The sequence below is a fragment of the Geospiza fortis genome, unplaced genomic scaffold (assembly GCF_000277835.1).
Source record: "Geospiza fortis unplaced genomic scaffold, GeoFor_1.0 scaffold219, whole genome shotgun sequence".
NCBI classification, from domain to species: Eukaryota; Metazoa; Chordata; class Aves; order Passeriformes; family Thraupidae; genus Geospiza; species Geospiza fortis.
In genome coordinates, this window is record NW_005054376.1 from 1,327,950 (window position 1) to 1,345,735 (window position 17,786).

A 17,786-nucleotide genomic window follows, 5' to 3' on the forward strand; every position below is an offset into this window, starting at 1 on the left:
AGTGCTTTAGCTTCTTTGCTGAAAGATGCCAAACTTATAGTCACCAATTAATTTTATTCAGGGTCTCTCACCTGGGGGGGTGCAGGAGTCACCACCTCATGTCACCAGCTGGTGAGCAGGCACAGCAAATTTGTACCAGCAGTCAAGAAGTGCAAAGGCAGATTCTGCTCTCAGCCGCATGAGTAGAGGACAGCTCTGATCTGCAAAGCAGCCTCTGCCTGTCCCTCCAACTCAAGTAGTTCAGAGCCTTTTTTCCAAGGAGACAAATGTTTCATTTGCATTTCCTTTTCCCACATCGGGAACTAGGAACAAATCGCTGACGGCAATCACACTGACTGTACATCACACAGCACTTCTGAATTCTCCTTTTGTGTGTTTCACAATAAAAATACCATGAAAATCCACAGTGGCACAGGTCATCCTCCAAGTCACAGTATTTGCTAAGTGAAGAAAAACAGGCAAGGTCTATGGTTGTGTCATCTGACTGCATGTTGGAAGCTTCCTCAGCACTGTAATTGGTAACACTTGAGTTCTTTTACGAAGTATTGAAACTGCAGCTGAAATTAAACACATCTGCTAGCAAAGATATAAGCCATTTTTGAAAACTCAGGATATATTACATATCTAGAATACACCACCACTCTACCCCAGCCCTTCTTTGAAAGGTGGGTAAAGGGTCAGATTTCCAGATGTAGCCCAATAGTGAAATCTTCATTTATCATGTACCAGTCTCCTATTGCTTGATCTGCCTCTCTCAGCCAGGACCTCAAATATCTCCATGTATGAAACCCTGGATCAATCCCCAAACCTCTCTGCACCCAAGGGCCTGGATGACCCCAGCCCTGCTACAGGTCTCACCCCAGGTGCTGCTTGCCCCTCTGAAAGCAGACAGCAGCCACACTTGGCTCTCCCCCAGAGAAGACAGCTCCTGCCCTGGGCAGAAGAGCTACATGACAATGATTTGAATTCCCTGGAAGCCCAGAAGTAGCTTCTTGCCCACCTGGGGATTAGACAGTATCAACAATAGGCACAGACTGGTTTGTTGTTATTGTTGTTTTGTTGTTGTTGTTTGTTTTGGTTTGGTTTTGTTTGTTTGTTTTTGTTTTTGTATTTTTTTAATAAATGCACAGTATTGAATCTTGCCATTTTTTCATTTGCTTTCAACTCAAAAATTATCCCATTACTTTGAAAGCTAATGGAGAGACAGTGGAAGAGTGCAAATATCATACAACCCCTAACATCACCTTTGAGCAGCCAGTTGGAAAGGAATATGAGGAAAAGAGATATTCTGGGCCTGGGAATCTGTGTCCAAGGAAGCTGTTTCCCAAAGGGCCCTCTGCATGCAAGTTTGAAAGGATGGGGCTGAAAATCAGCATAGGCAAAGGAATCTTTTTGTCAGAATAGTCCTTCAGTTGTGGAGGACTAAAGATACACTTTTGTGACTTAATTTTCCTGAATACCATTTCACAGGAGGCCAAGCACCCTGCATTTTTAAGGAGATTTCATAGACTGTTGAGCTTAATATAATCTCCCACAAACGTTTATAAGGAGAGTTTTATTTAATGCAGTCTGTGATCTGTATAAACATCACCATGGTTTTTGGCTAACCAAACTCTGAGCTGATCTGGAAGTCGTGTGGGAGCTTTATTTGGTATATTAAAGTAGCACAGTTCAGAGTATGATTTTATTTGCAGTAGACTGCTGGGAATTAGAGATTAGTCATATGAGGATTTTAAGAGTCGTGTAGTTATTAGAGGTGGAATGAATGGCTTTTGTCTTGTAAAATGTCACCAAACTGTCTTGTTACTTCAAATTACAAGACTAAGTAGTTACATACTTAAATCCCCAAAGAAAGACTTGAATTTTTGGGATGAGGATGGCAGGATAAAAGCACAGAAGGAGAAAAATAAAAAAATATCTGCAAACAAAATTCCACACTATTCACTGTTCTTACAAGTAACTAGAAAAAATGGCACTATAGCTTCCAAATGTAATTTGCTCTCATGACCCTGTGTCAGGTTTGTTCAGTTTACAAGTCTATTTCCTATTATTAATTGTCAGCCTTGAAAACTCCACTTGGGATCCACAAATCAAGTTGCATCTCTTCGTGCCTCCTAAATCACCAGTAATGAAGATTCTGCCCTTTGTGATTTACCTGTCAGTGCTTTGGAGATCCAGACTCAAATCCATCTTACTCCTGCAGTGCTGCATGTGCTGGCTCTGGATCTTTTCTAAGGAAGCACTTTTGTTTCAGCATGGAGGAGACTAAGACAGATATTTCACAGACTGACTCACTTTTTTTCCCTCTACTCTCTGCAAACAACCTCTATGGCTTTTATGCATATTTCTGGGATGCTCAGAATATTTGCAAAATATAGGTCTTTAAATATTGAAAAAGATAAACTAATGAAGAGTGAGGTGTGATTATCTGTTGTGTTTCCCTGATGTATTTATTGATGATTTCAGTAGAAGTACAGGCAGAGGAGGAAAACAAAAAAGGATGGGGACAACTTGACCACTGTAGCAGAGTTTCAGTACACCCTGCATTCACTAGGTTTTATGTCATGGGCAAACAGGAACACAGGTTTTTCAGACATCAAATTTCTGGACATTTTGTCACCAGTATCAACAGGGAGCACCTGTCCTATTTAGAAGTCCATCCTTCTTCACTTTCTAGACTTGGTATTGATTTAATTTGCCTAATCATGCAGTTTGTTTAAGCTTGTACTTTTAGGAAAGTGATAGTCCTTTAGATTAGGAGTGTCACTTGGTAGATTCACATATGGCAATTGCATGGTGAGTTGAAAAAGAAGCAATCAAGGGCTGTATGTGGGAGTTTCTGATTTGTGCCTTGGAGTTACTGCCTCTCTGCCAGGTATGAAGGCAGAGACAGAACAAACGCTTCTAGCAAAAATATCACTATTTTTGACTTATCTCACATAACCAAGATCAGAGACCAATTATGATATCTTAAGCCAACTCTAGACCCAGCATATTTAGACCTGTGTTATTCTGCCTGCAGTTCAGTTTCCAGCAGGTAATCCTGCTGACCTAGAATAAATCTCCAGATAAGCAGAGGTAATCTGAATGCAGAAACTTTGTATTTACTCCCCCAAACATCAAACCAATTTGAAAGTCCATATAAGCTTAAATTTTTTTTATCATACCACTTTGGAGGATGGAAAAATGCCAATGGTCCATGACTTCATTCCATTCATTGATCAAATTATTGGGATGGTGGAGCCAGGAGGAAGAAAATCACCTTGCAGACATTAAACAATTGTGACAGAAAGCTACAACCAGTTAAGAAAAGGTAGTTATAGACTTCAGCAAATATTAAATGTAGTTTATTCTCAACTGACCCAAGAGTCTCCTTGCAAAAACCACCTTCTCCTTCGTATGTTGCTTCAAAGTGAACAGTATACAGGATATTTTAATAGTTGCAGGACTGAGGCCTCATATATACTCTTACCATCTTGGCTGTATCTAATTTTTTCCCAGCCCTTATTTCCAATTTACAGGGCTGTAAAATAGCCACTGTACTTGACTAAGTAGAGCAACACTTGTGTAACTTTAATCTCAGGAATTCCCAAAGCACCTGACTTAAAGAATGCAGGGGAAGTATGTCAGGGTAGGCATCGACCTCTGACACACCATGGAAGTTTTCATTTTCTCAGTCTCTTCAAACAGGTAGAGTTATGATGATACTCTTCCTCTGTAATAAAATACACCTCAGCCAGTAATGTTTTGGGTCTTTCTCCCTTGATCTTCAAAGCTTATCTTAGGAATTTACACTGTGTAGAATGGTAGATTTGCAGCCACAGATAGAGACATCTTAGTACCTACAATATCCTTATGGGTCGTCCAGCAATGCCACAACCACTACTAGAAGCACAAGGGATAATAATCTGTTATTCCTGCTTTGAATATCCCAGCCTTACTTTCTTGATTTCCCTTAATCATTGATGAACAAGCATCAAAATAACCCATGTCCTTATTTTAACTCTTTTAAAATATTTGGACTTGCCCACACACTGTGGCAGTGAGTTCCACCTCTTATCAGTCACTGAGAGGAGACTTCTTCCTTGAAGACTTCCAAACCTATTCCTTCAGGGAATTGCACCATTTATTCTAACATTGTAGCATCCCTTAGCAGTTTCTTACTCACCTTCTCCATGCTGTTCACAGCAGACCTCCATGGCAGCCCTCCACCATCTCCCCACAGACTGGAGAATGTGACTTACTCTTATGCTATATAATCCACAATATCTATCATCCTTTCCCTTTCCTGAGCATTTGCCAGTCCTACTGCATCCTATTTGAGATAGTGTGATCAGAACTGCATAGATTTATGTAGGGACATAATAATGCTAGATCTCTATTCCTTCTCCGATCATGTCTAGCCTTCTATCATGAGGTCATGAGGGAACTGAAATGATAGGTTTTAAAATACAGAGGCAGTCTCTTCTGTACCCCATCTGAAACAGCTTTTGGTTACAGGGGATCCAGGCTCAGATGACTGAGAGGAAGCCCCTAATAAAAGCAAAAAAACCCAAATTAAATAAAATTAGGTATTCAGACTAGAATTTATTTTGAAAGATAAGATAGTGAGATTTTTTAAAAAGAAGAAAAATGTATGCAAGCTTTCCTAGCTCAGTGTTTTGGGGGGGTGAAAAAAATCATAATTTATTTTCAAGCCATGTTTTGAAAAAGCGTCACTGAGGAAACCACAGCAGAAATTTAGGATATGTCTATGCTGCACAATGCTAATTTACCTAGCTGAGCTCTGTGCTAATGCAACTATATTGCTTACTGTACTTACAGCTAAATAGTTTAGGGGTCTCTCTGAAATCTGTTCATCAAATTGCATTGTGCAATGGAGAAACACTTTTTTTAGCCTTCACCACTGCAGGGCACCTTGAAAAGCCACGTGTCACACTACTGTGTCCTTTACACAGTAGAATAGTGCTTGTGCTACCCTTGCAGACTTAGCATATTAAACATACCTTGCAGAAAGACCACAGCCAAGACAACCCACATAGCTTAAATGTGCCTAGATGAACCTGCTTATAAATTTCAACAGAGATGCTCTCAGGCACAAAGTTAAATCCAGGAATATGGGTCTTCTGCAGCAGTAGGGCCCAAGACCAGTAACTCCACCATTTCAATGAAAATCAGCGCTTCAGCAGAGCCTGTAGAAGATGTTGTGCTATTGAGGTGACACTGCCACACACAAATGGGTGTTTTACCTTGGGTACAGCACCTGCCACACACTTAAATGCACCTTACTCTACACAGGCTCAAAACAGAACAGCTGGACTGTGTCTTGCCTAGTTAAAAATGCCCCTTGAACAGGGCAGCCTATGGCTTTAACTCTACTCTAGAGTTAAAGCTCTTTCTGCCCATAACAACAACAAGTTGTGCAGAGGTTGATACTCAGTGAGGGCCAAGGTCTTTTCCAGAGAGCAGTCCCATGCTGTTACAGCCTTGTTGCTGCTTTTACCTACAGCCCTTAGCCACACACAAGCCTATAGGGGCAGCTCCACTGCCTTGTGTACAGATGTCTTGTGTGCCCTCAAATCTACAGGGGACAAAATATCCTCAGGGTGCCAAGCCCTCTCTGACAGCGTGCAGCAACACTCAGTGGTGCTTGGAGGGGACAGACATAAATATTTCCAGGTAGCTCTTCACTGAAACAGGCATAAGGAATCTCAGCATCTGGACACCAGAGTAGCTATCTTCAAGGGCTGCTCTGGGAGAAATGCAGTACTAGATTAGCAGCTACCCGTGAAACACGCAACTCACACGATGCCTGATGTATTTTTGGCCTGATGTCTGTCTGCCGGCACCCTTTAGTGAATTTTCTCCTTAGCTAATTTTTACCAGATTTGAAAGAAGGGCTGGACTATCACTGATAATTATATTTTTATAAGTTTCAGGGATCTGACAGCTGAAGAGAGAGCTAAGACCAAAATAGTGCTTTCTATCAAGGGAAAGCAGGCAAAATTCAGCCACTATATATTCTAGCAAGCCTGAGACAGCCAACGAACCCATACATGTTTTATGGCAGAGTAGCATTGCTGGCATTTGCTCGTGCCAGAACTGGTAGTTTTGCAGTAGTGCTTGGTTTAGGACACAAACTCTTAAGTGCCCATGTTTAATTATATCTGATATTGTCATAATAGTTTCTATCATTTTGTTGAGGTATTTGTAATAGCAGAGCATCGACTGAAATTAGGCTGATTTGTGAGGGAGCAGTCAAAAATGTCTATTTTATTGTAGGAAAAAAATGCAATTACAACACCTTAGAAATTACTCTTATTCCTCTTGAGCAGCCTGTTGTTCAACTTTAATCTTGCAGTTACTAGAAAGTAAGATTGGACAGTGAAATTTGTATTTATTAGAAAAGAAACTCAAAGCATGTCAGGCCAATCTTCCGTTATGTGTCAAATTAAGGGAAATTGTGTTTTGCCTCCAAATTAAAAAGAAAAACAATTCTTGGGGAATAAAAATGTCATTGTTCAAGAAAGAGTAATAAAGTATGAATGCCTTTCCTTCAGCTGGTTCTCTTTGTAAATGAGCAAGAACACAGAGGTCAATAAATTGTCATTACCTAAGCTTCATAAATCCTCAGTGGTTGGATTTTACCATGTAGTTTAGGTTACAAGACCTTATGAAGGGCCAAGAAAGATTCATTTGGAGTATTTATAGGCAAAGATGAGGTCTCCAAACTTTTGTGGTTGTTACTTGCAGTGTCAACACGGAAAAAGCTGCTTATCCTGGAAACTGCTGGTTCTAAAACACAGCTCTCTGCACATGAAACCATTAACAGAAGCCTATGGCCACTGGGTAGAATTAGAGGGTTTACCTGTTCATTATCAAGCACAGCTTTGCTAGCAGATCAGTTGCAAAAGACAAACTAATTTCCTCTTGATTTTTTGGTTAAAAGTAGGGCCAGGACAGATACAAATAGCAAACATCCCTGAAACTTGAAGCACAACACAGAAAGGAAAAAAACAGGAAAGTTGATTAGAACAGGAGGTAAAATATGACCACCCATGCACTAAGTTGCATGATCATACAGGGAGCTACCCAAGGACTGCAAATTGGCTCCTCTCATAAGGATTCAGTCCCTATACCAAACAACATGTTGAGCTGTAAAGGATATATAGCAGCACAGTTTGAAAGGAGAAAACCAGAAAAAAACCACCACAGAATGTCTAGCATGCACTACAAAATTAAAAGATTGCTGAAAAGCATTTTCTGCTTTGTGGAAAAAAGTCTCAACTTGTCTGAAATGTCCTGTAACTAAAGTATGAAAGAAATGTGTCTATTTGGGTACAACATCCTGAAAAAAAATCTGAAAGTGTATATTCAATTAACTATGAGTAAAATTTGGGCTTCTGCTTACCCTAATGTCCTTAAATTCGAACTTGCACAATTCAGATGATTTTTACTCCTTCACTCCCTTGGAGTGAAGCAAGCTCAGCATGTCAGGCCCTGTCTTCCATGTTTCTTTCTGTACTGATCCCAAAATACATGCCATATCTTGTCATCCTTCTTTAGCAGGACAAAGAGAGCAGCCTCTGTGGTAGTGTACAAATGTGAGAAAGCCACCATGACTGAGCTCTGAGTCAGACCAGAGGGGGACAAGTGACCATAGGAAAGCTGTTAATTAAGCACTGCTTCTACCATGAATAGGCTGATGGAGGGCATCATTATCAAAAGGAAACATGCATCTCTTCAAACAAGCTGTTTCTTGTCCTTGCTTAGTTAACAAAGAAGGGACTTGAGTATGTCAGGTTAAGATTACTGTACACACTGCAAGCATGGGAAGTCCTTGAAAGCAACAACAACAACAACAGACAGCATGTGATAGCATTTCGAGCACAGCTTTTACTGCTCCCATGCCTTTGTGAAGCTCTTGGTGACTTTGGATATTCTGAGCAGGGACACAGGAAGTCTATTAAGAAAGAATTATTAAATATTGATTTTTTTCCCTGGCATTGAGTATCAAGATAAATGCCAGAAATTCATCTGTCCTGTTGAAACTGACCCAGAAAAGGTGCTTCATCAAGTTCAAATCCATGGAAAAGGAAACAGGGGCAATGATGCGAGAAACTTTTCCATCCTACGCTCATAGATCACTAATGAGAATCCATAAAAGTAGCCTGACTATTGAGATCACAACATCTAGCAGAAGCGACTTTGCAAGTGCTCAGGAATTTTGCTGATCCTACACCTTGCAGTTGTCTGTCTTCCCACAGAGTTCTGGCCATAATCTCTCAACCAGGAATTCCTCAGTCATACCCAGTAACCTGTGCCATTTTTCCACTCAGCTGGCATACACTACCATTACCCAGGTTGCAACTGCTTCTGCAAAGAAGACTCAAAAGTAAAATATTTACATCAGATCTCGGTCAGAAATCCTGAATTGTCTTCACTAACAGCTAATAAAAGAGTACCCTTCAGCAGTTGTTTGTTTCATTCACACCAAATTAACAAAACTCCCCATGTTTCTTCCAGGGTTCGGCGCGGGATTTTAAGGCCAGTGTGACTTTGTCCAGAACTGGATGAGCTCCAGAGCTGAAGACAAGGAGGGTGCCAGCACTAGGGATGGCATTGAAGCTCAGCTGCAACTCAAACTAGGATACAGTCTTGCTGGCACCTCCAGTGCTACCAGATCCACTTTACTGAGAGAAGGCTGGAGGACATCTTAATGAGTTATTCAGGCCATAGTCAGGTTGTTCTCTGCTGACAATGCAACACACTCATTTGAGCTAGGGCTTCAGCTTACCGGTGTTTTTCCAGAAAATTTGGAACAACTGATCTCTTTGGAAGAGTAGCCCAAGGGGGTTGTGAAGTTTTTGTCCTTGAAGATTCAAGGACCTGACTAAGTAAAATCCTTAGTAACCTTGTTTAACCTCACTCCCAATCCTACTTTCAGCAAGATATGGGACTATAGATTTCCCAAATTCAATTCCAACTTGAATTGTCCTATAATGCTGGAAAAACATAGAAAACTTGTGGATAAATAGTCTTCTGCAATTTTTTTCTCACATAGTGTAAGAGACAACATTCTTTCAAAACTTAACTTACAGAAAAAATTCCTGTTTGCCTTGTGTCTTACTCAGAATTGTTGTTAGGGACTAAAACAGCATTTGGCCGATCCAAAGTATTGATCCTTATTTCAACCTCTTGAAACCTAAGCCAATGTCTCTGTTTCATTTTGAAAGTTGATATAGTTTCTGTTTAGGCCTGGTGGTCAGAAACTTTAGGAGGGAAAAAGAGGAGAGAGCTCATTAATTACATCAGTTGGTGAAAAAGAACCCTCTCCGACTAATTCCTCTTAGCAACATTTGCCGGAGGAAGAAGCTTTCCATGGGAATCTGTTGAGGAGCACAGGGAAATACCTGGAAAGCTCTTTGGCTGAAGTAAGGTTAACTTTTTTGTGTGTTTTCATGTACATTTCAGTTTCTTCATCAAAGCAGATGTTTTTAGCTGGAGATAGGTCTAAAAGCCATTTTCACATACTGGAAGATAAAGGCAAAACCGAAGTTAATTGTGCATGAGGTGAGGGGTGGAAGTCTGCAAAGCTGAGGAAAATTGATCATGGTATGCAGAGTCTTGAGGGAGTTTTGTTTCTGAAAGGGATAAAAAGACACTTTCTTGGGAGACTTTCTGATGCCTGACAAAAGCATAAGGATTGTGTAAGACACTTGCTCAAACTCTTGCACAAAATCATGGAACCACAGAATAACAAGCACAAAAGAACTTCTGGAGGTCTTCTAGTCCCACTTCCAAAGATGAGATATCACAGTGTTTCTGAACAACTTCTTCCAGTGTTTGGCCATCTTATCTGTGAACATTTTCTTCGTTACAGCCAGCTGTAATTTCTCATGCTGTGACTTGTGTCTGTGGCCTCTTGTCCTTCCCCTGCTACAGCGAGATCTAAACTATAATTGATGGTTCTCACAGTCCAAGCTTCCTTAAGAGATGGACATCAAGCAAAGACATCAGCTGGCAGAACATACAGTAACCATGTCTGGTGACAAAAGTGACTAATGGGTGACACAGAGAGGTGCAGCCTCTACTTTTCAAGTAAAAAAGTGAAATCTGCTATATTTATTCTTTCATGCAAAGTCTGAACTTACTTAACTCATGGCTGAAGTACTGTAAAATCATAGTGTGAAATACTGGGAAATGTCAGCTATGCTGTGAGAAAACCTACCCTGAACCAAAATTTAGATGCTGCCTTAAATAGCAATTTCCATTGTAATGGTTCTCCCTTCACCAAGTGGCTCAAGAATGGCAAACATTCTCCTTTGTTCTCCTAGATCCTAATACAAGTTCATTAATTTGCTCTCCACTTTGGAAATTAACCAAGTATTACTAAAAATGACCATTCAGGTACAATTTCTGTCACTTGCATTTGTAGCAAGTCATGTTTTGCCCTATGACTAGTCCTGTTTATTTCTGGGTTGACAGAAGTGGCAAATTCTGGCCCATAATATCTGTGTGCCTCAAAAATAGAGAATGGAAGAGAGACAGTGAGAAGAGATTAGAGTACCATGTATGCTCAGTAACCACCCACACATGCCTGCACCCCCACAGAAAAGAAGTCTCACTCTACAAAAAGTTATTAATTGTATTTTAAAGATCAACAGGTTAATAGAGCTGTTTGGGGAAAACTGACTACAGAATCAGTTTCATTCTGTCATTACATTTTGTCAAATTAAAAATCCAAGTATATTTTTTTAAAGGTATGAGGAAACCCAGTAAAGACTATGATGGAGTCTAGGACACCCTCACATTCTTTTCCATACTGCCTGCTTTCATTGCATATCATGAATATTGGCATCAAGTTCCCATACATCTAACTTCCAGACATTATCCTCCTTTTACAAGCTGGCTTTCACTGAGCACTTTGTATTGTAGGGTATGAGCCTGAAAAAACATGAAGATATAAGTCAAGTTTAAAGAGAATAAAACACAAACAAAAGCCTTCCAAAACATACTCATAAAAAGTAGAGATGAAGCACAGAGGGGTTTAAAGGGTTTAAAGATTTATTTTCCCAGACATATTAGTGAAGCGTCTCGCAGAACGGTGATTAAAGTTTGCAGTCACAAAAAGTACATCTTGCCTAACTCTATTTTTTCAGCAGATGCCTTCACTGTGTTTGGGCCCTTTTGAGTGGAAGGAACCAAAGGACTACTATGACATTGTACCTAGGAGAACCAGACCTCTCTGTGTGTTCTTCCAAAACATGCAATAATAGAAGGCATACTGTACTTCTATACATACACAAGCAGATATGAATAGCACAGTGGTGGGCTGTCCATGCTCTACAGACTTCCAGTCTCTGCAGACAAAATCTTAAAGAGAAAAGAACCAAAAAAAAAAAAACTCCTAAAGCAAAAAGCCTTCAGATCATTAAAATTAAAGCTAGTTCCAGGTAGTTTGGTGCTGTGGGCTAGTTTATATACCAAGAGTACACAGCAGACCTCTTTGAACAGTAGAGTCTAGACAGTGTCACTAGCACAAAACTTGCTCAGTCTCAAAAATTTCCTACCTCTGTTCTGCACAGTGTATGGCAAGGGCTTCACACAAAGCAGAGCATTCAGGTTTGTAGGACCTGGCTGCTGCAGTGCAGGATCAGGTGGCCTGTTGTATAGGCACACACTGTGCCAGGCAAACTGCAATATTGACATATTAACATCAATATTGATATATTAAGATTGAGAAGCTGAGATGAAAGAGTGAAAAGATGAGGAGTCTATCTAATTTTTCGGTCAGAGGAATTCTGGAGCTTGGTTCCAAACTACCAGCTTTTCTCCTCTGCATATGTCAAGACGACCCCCTACTTCCCACACAGCTACCAAATTTTGTGTATTCACAAGTTCTCTCCTTCACTCTAGTTCAGAAACAGCAGAAAACCATCCTGCATTAAATAAAGAGCAGGCAAATCTTGCAGCCCATCCCTGGGGTCTAGGCACCAGAGAGAGGTTTCTGAGTGAACAGGGATGGAGATGGTTTTCAGGTACACCTGGCCTCCTTTCCATGGTCACAATAACCTTTGTTCCTTCAGGCTCCTTCAGACTCACCACCAACAGCACCAAAGGAGAGGGCTGAAGAAGTACAGATGGTTACAGGGCCCTGTTAGCTGGATTGTTTTCTCACTAGTGAAACACAGTGCTCTACAGCCCTGGTTATCAGTGTGAGACTTCAATCACCATGAAAGCCACATAATCCAGAAAATCCAGGAGTGCAATACTGCTTTACACTGGTGTAAACACCACCATTACAGAGGATGCCTTCCCACTGGCTTTTCCTCAGTCAGCAGGTAAGGAGGGAGGCACTGCCATCAGCACATCTGCATCATGCAGCTGGGACATTCTGCTGCCACTCCACCATCAACAGAGCAACATCCTCCCTCTCAGCTGCAGGGTAAACTACTTTTACACACCCCGCTGTCAGCCTTGGTACTCTATCCCAGACTCTGATATTTTCAGTTGGTTCAGCAATAAAACACCTAATGATGCTGGTGCCTGAATCATCATTGGTCTCTGAGACAAATAGCTTGGGTATCCCTCTGCAGAATGATTGCTCCAGGCTCTTTGCAGTCTCAAGCAGGCATTAACACGGGCATGTGTCCCCTGCACACAGTGACCTGCTTCCATTAGAATTTTTTTTGCAGCAAGATAAATTGGTCTCACCAGCTCCTCTGCTGCAAGTGCCTATTCTAAAGAGGGAGTCTCTGATTCCAGCAGAGCCTCCCTCCCAGAGGTGTGGCACTGCGGGAAGGAAAGGAAGACTGGGGATTGAATTTACAGTGAATGGGATTAGATGGCTGCTCTTGCTATTTTATCAAAATGCCCCTTCTCCAAGCAACCCTGATTAACATGGATATTTAAGTAGAATCAAGGTGAGATAAAGAGTATTGTATGAATACACATATGTATTCCTCCCTCTTCCAAACGTCAGCAGTTAGCATGCCTGATGAGAGATGCTGCAAAGAAACGATTTCAGGTTGAGTGCATCACATACTGACTCACTGCCATGAAGCCCTACACTTCAACAGAATTCCTGGTGAACAATGATGAAATATTCATCAGTTCATATTTGTAAATGGCCCAGCAACATACTGAGTAAATGACCTCCAACGAAGTGCCTCGCATTAAAATGGAACAGCAACCAGCTGAAATGAGGGAACTACAAACTATGCATGTGTTTTGTCAGCACAAACAAGCAGCAAACACAAACAGAAAGAAATCTAGTTGGACTGATCATCCTGACAGTGAGAAACAAATGAGAAGCCAGCCTGTTCGCTTCAGCAAGACCCACTGGTGGTGCTGCTTGTGGCAGGAGTGAGTAGGGCAACCTGGGCTAAACATTTCTTCCTGCCCTCTGTCACAAGCAGAAAGTGAACCAGGCAAGGCAGGAGGTTGAGCTGCTTGTTCTCCCCACATGCTGGACCTGATTGTTCATCACCTCAAGCACTGCTAGTCCTTAACTGCAGGTCCTGGTCCTTAAAGTGGAAAACACAAGCATATACCCTCCAGAGAAACTGGGAAGCCTGCCCCTCCCCAAACAGATACATGATGCTGGGCAGGAGCACCCCCACAGTTAGCATTTGTTGCCCTGCCTGCGTGCTTTGATGGGAGCCCCTGTAGAGAGCAAGCCAGGTGTGCAAGGGGGGCAGGCTGTGGGCATGGAGGTGCCAACCAGCACTGCTCTTTGTCTGGGGTGCTGGTAGCCAGTGCTGATTTAAGCAGCAGAAGGCTGGATTTTCTGTCCTGCTTTCAGCAGTCATCATTATTCAGGATGCGTGTTTTCCAGGGAGGTTGCCAGAGCTGCACTGCACCGCTTGTGATGGTTAATCCTTGTACGGGAAAGCTCCACAATGGAAACTGTGAGGAGAATGCAAAATAAATTAGGAAAACCTAGCAAGCTATCATCAGCCTTTACAAAACACAGAGACACCCAGGCCTGGCCTCCCCCAGACTTTTTCCAAGGTACTTTCCTGAAATTGATCTTAAAAACCCATCTGGTGTTGCCCCAGGGCCTCACAGAGAGGTGAGCTCCCACCACCAGAGCCAGGTGGGCAATGGAGCCCTTTTTTATCATTTATTTATTAATTAAATGCACTGTGATAAGGCAGATCTACATGCAGGTCCACACACAGCTCTGCAGGCTCGCTGGGGCCTCGGCGGCCGGGAACTTGAACAAACAGCACCATCAGGTGGCTCTCCGGGAAATAGATGTGTGGAAGCACCCAGGATATCTCCAGGCGAACCTGGCCATCCCTCTGCTTTCCTCTTCCAACCCTCCCAGCAGGGAGAGCCCACAGCCCCTCCTGGCAAAATCCAAGCGCAAAATTGTTAGAGAAAGCCCCAATGGTAGCAAGACACATCCAGAAAAAGTGTTAAGGAAAATTTTTTATCTACTTCCTTTCCCCTGGCATGCAAATTTTTACATAGTGTCCTTTCCATTGCTGTAGGCTGTGTGTATCCCAGATCTAACTACATGGTTTAAATTACTCCTTTACAGGCCACCAGGCATCCAGAGCACCCATCTGAGCATGGTACAAGGCTCGATTCCCTCCCTTAGCCTCTTCAATTTTTGAGAGCACTGGCAAATCAATGTTTTCACCTTGAAAATGGTTCCTGGTCTACAACCCCCACTGGGGCACTGCTAGCATCCATCTCCCCCCACTTGCACAGGAAAGGAGGATGCCTCCTTCAGCCTCAGGCAGGTGCCCTTTCACCAGACACTGCCTTTGAAACACTTGGCTCCTTCAACCTGTTTGCTGCCTTCTCCTGTGGCTCACATACTTGGTCAGTGCAAAGTGGGAGCAAAGCCTTTCCCACCAACTAACCAGAGCAGCTTTGATCCCTGAGAGTCACAGGGCAGATAGCACCCCAACACACATAAAGACAACAGATTCAGCTTCTAGAATCCAGACCTCAGCCATTTCATGAACTCTGCTCTCAGGCTGCTGCTTGTCACCCTTACCTATCCCCCTAAATAGAGAAGAGCAGTGGATAAGACAATCTGAAGGAAAGCAAAATGCTCTTTCACCCACAGTGCTGCAGTGTCTGCAGCCATAGCTATTCTATTTCCATGATTACCAGAGGAGGGACCTATGCCATCAGTCTCAGCTGCTTTTCTCATACCTGGATTTTAGAAGATTTTTCTTCAGGTTGTTCTCCACTTCAGTGAATAATTAGAGATTTCTAATGGTCTCCTAGCAGAACTAAGGTAATTTAAATATTAATGCATATAAAGAATATGTTTAGTTGTTTGTATATTTATTTGTTTATGCATACATGTTTCTATAAGTAAATATATGTATGCATTACATTTATATAAGACACAGAAATCAATAGGCACATAAGCAGACACACAGTCACATTCACAAACCTAAAGGAAAATTATTCAAAAGTGTGGTTACTCAGTTCCTCTAGGAAACACCTCAGTTCACAGTTTCAGCCTTGAGTGCCCATAGTCAGACCTTACAGCAACAGCTCTGAAAATCAGGACCTTCCATTGTTATGTTTGTGCTTATGCATACAGAAGGACTGATTTACATATCTAATTTCAGGCCTCTAATTTTCAAAACCTTGCAGCCTAAAGAGACAATCCAGTGTTTCGAGTTATACTGCCCCCAGGGGCACTTCTGTACAAAACATATCATCCAGTCACCTTGAAGGGATGTCAAAGCATTGCAAGTTGTTGACAGCCCATCTCAAAAACCTCTGCCTTCTGTAATAAAGAGACCTCCCAATTCCCAAATATGCTCAATGCAATAAAATTTTTGAACATCCCATATAAAGTTGATACTAGAGCACCTATCACAAAAGATAAAAAAAGAAGAGGAAATGAGATTATATTTCCCATCATGGCATCTGCATTAAGCTCAATAGCTGCTTATTTCTACTATAATTGTGCCAAAGTCATTTTGAATTTCATTTTCTTCATGCACCTTGCTCTGAAGCTGAGATATTTTGGGAAAAACAATGCACAGGACAGCACTTAAATGCAATGGCAACATCTCACCAGTTGCTACTAATGATGTCAGAGGAGGTCAGGTGGGCACAGAAGTAAGAATTGTCCCTACATTTGTACACTTTTCGAGTGGTTAAATAGCACCCAGGAGAACTGAGGTCTTCCTAGGACAGCCAGAACACAGAACTAAGACAAAGAAATGTCTTTTTCCCTGCCACCTTAATTCTCTTTGCTTTCAGGCTCTTCCTCAGCCCTTGCCTTCTATTTTTCTGCAAAAGGAGAATGCAATGCTAGGGGAAGTCAGCTTGCAGCAGCACTGGATCATGGGAGAGCCTGCACAAGCCACCTCCAGGCACTTCTATAAATACCTCTTTTCTACACTGGGCTGTCAGTTGTGCTGCTCTATTCTTGTAGAGCCATGGAGCAAGATGCTTGGGGTAGATTTGTTGGCAGATCAGTAGGGAATCATAATATTCCTGCCAAATTCATTTTCTCATGTGACCTGAGCTTGACTTAGAACATGGATTTCCTACAGAGACAAGTTTGAGCAGTGCCAGGAATTTGGAAGCCAGGTGGTCTGCAAAGCTTCTCCCCAGGCTCCAAGATCCTATTTCCTTGCGTCATTCTTTCCAGACAGCATGGAGTGAGGGCTGGGGTGCTCACAGCAAATTGAGTCCTCAAAACCAATGCAATTGGTCCTTCCATCACCATAATCCTCTGGAAGAGACTGTGACAGAAGTGGGAGGAAAGATGAGCACGTTTTCTGCTAGGAAACAGATTCAGACAGGCTTTGACCAAGAATGCTAGTGAAACTTTTCTCTGCCAGAGGAAACTCTAAAAAAAAATCCCACTTTTTCATCTCGACAGCATCCAAATCTGGCTTAGCTAGTCCAAACTGTCGTGTCCTTGCTAAATCAGAAAGCCTATATTTGCCTGTTTGGAAGGGAAAGCTATCAGGCAAAGGCAGATAGGCTTTTTTGAAGAAAGCTATCCATAGGTTCACTGATCTCGTGGGACAAGAAGGTCCATATATTAATTTTAGATATCTGGCAATCTGCATACTAGAAATACCATATGGCTCCCATCCATACTGACTTCTATTAAGGAAACAAAAGCTGGAATGAGCTGGAAACTGTCCCAGATGATGATCTCTGAATAACCATTGAGAAAAAGAAGCCTACCTTAATATATTACTTACCCCATCCCTAAGAAACTCTCATTGAAAAAAATAATTTTGGCTTCCTGAAGAGGCACAATAGCGGTGTTACAATTGTAATGGGATATCAGACTGGGCCCTGGACCAAATATCACAGTCACAGAATGGTTAAGGCTGGAAGGCACCACTGGAGGTCATCTAGTCCAACCTTCCTGGTCAAGCATGACTCCCTACAGCACATTACTCAGGATTCTGTCCAGGTGGCTTTTGGGTGTCTACAGAGAAAGAAACTCCTCAGCTCTTCTGAGCAATCTGTTCTAGTCCCGAGTGACTCAAAAAGTAAAGTTCTTACTCATGTTCAGGTGAAACTTCCTGTGTATCAGTTTCTGCCCATTACCTCTGTCCTTGGCACCCCTGAGAGAAGCTGCTTTTCTCACTGTTTTGTCTCAGCAGTAACCAGGAGTAATGCACAGAATACAGCTGTCTGCTTCTGGACTTCTTAATCTTCTTGTACAGCTACAGAAGATTCCCTGACACAGAGCAGGGAGTCGCAGCCTCATCCTAAAATGGCTCCTGTCATTCTCTCTAGAAACATTACAGAAGTGGCAATGGTCCACAACA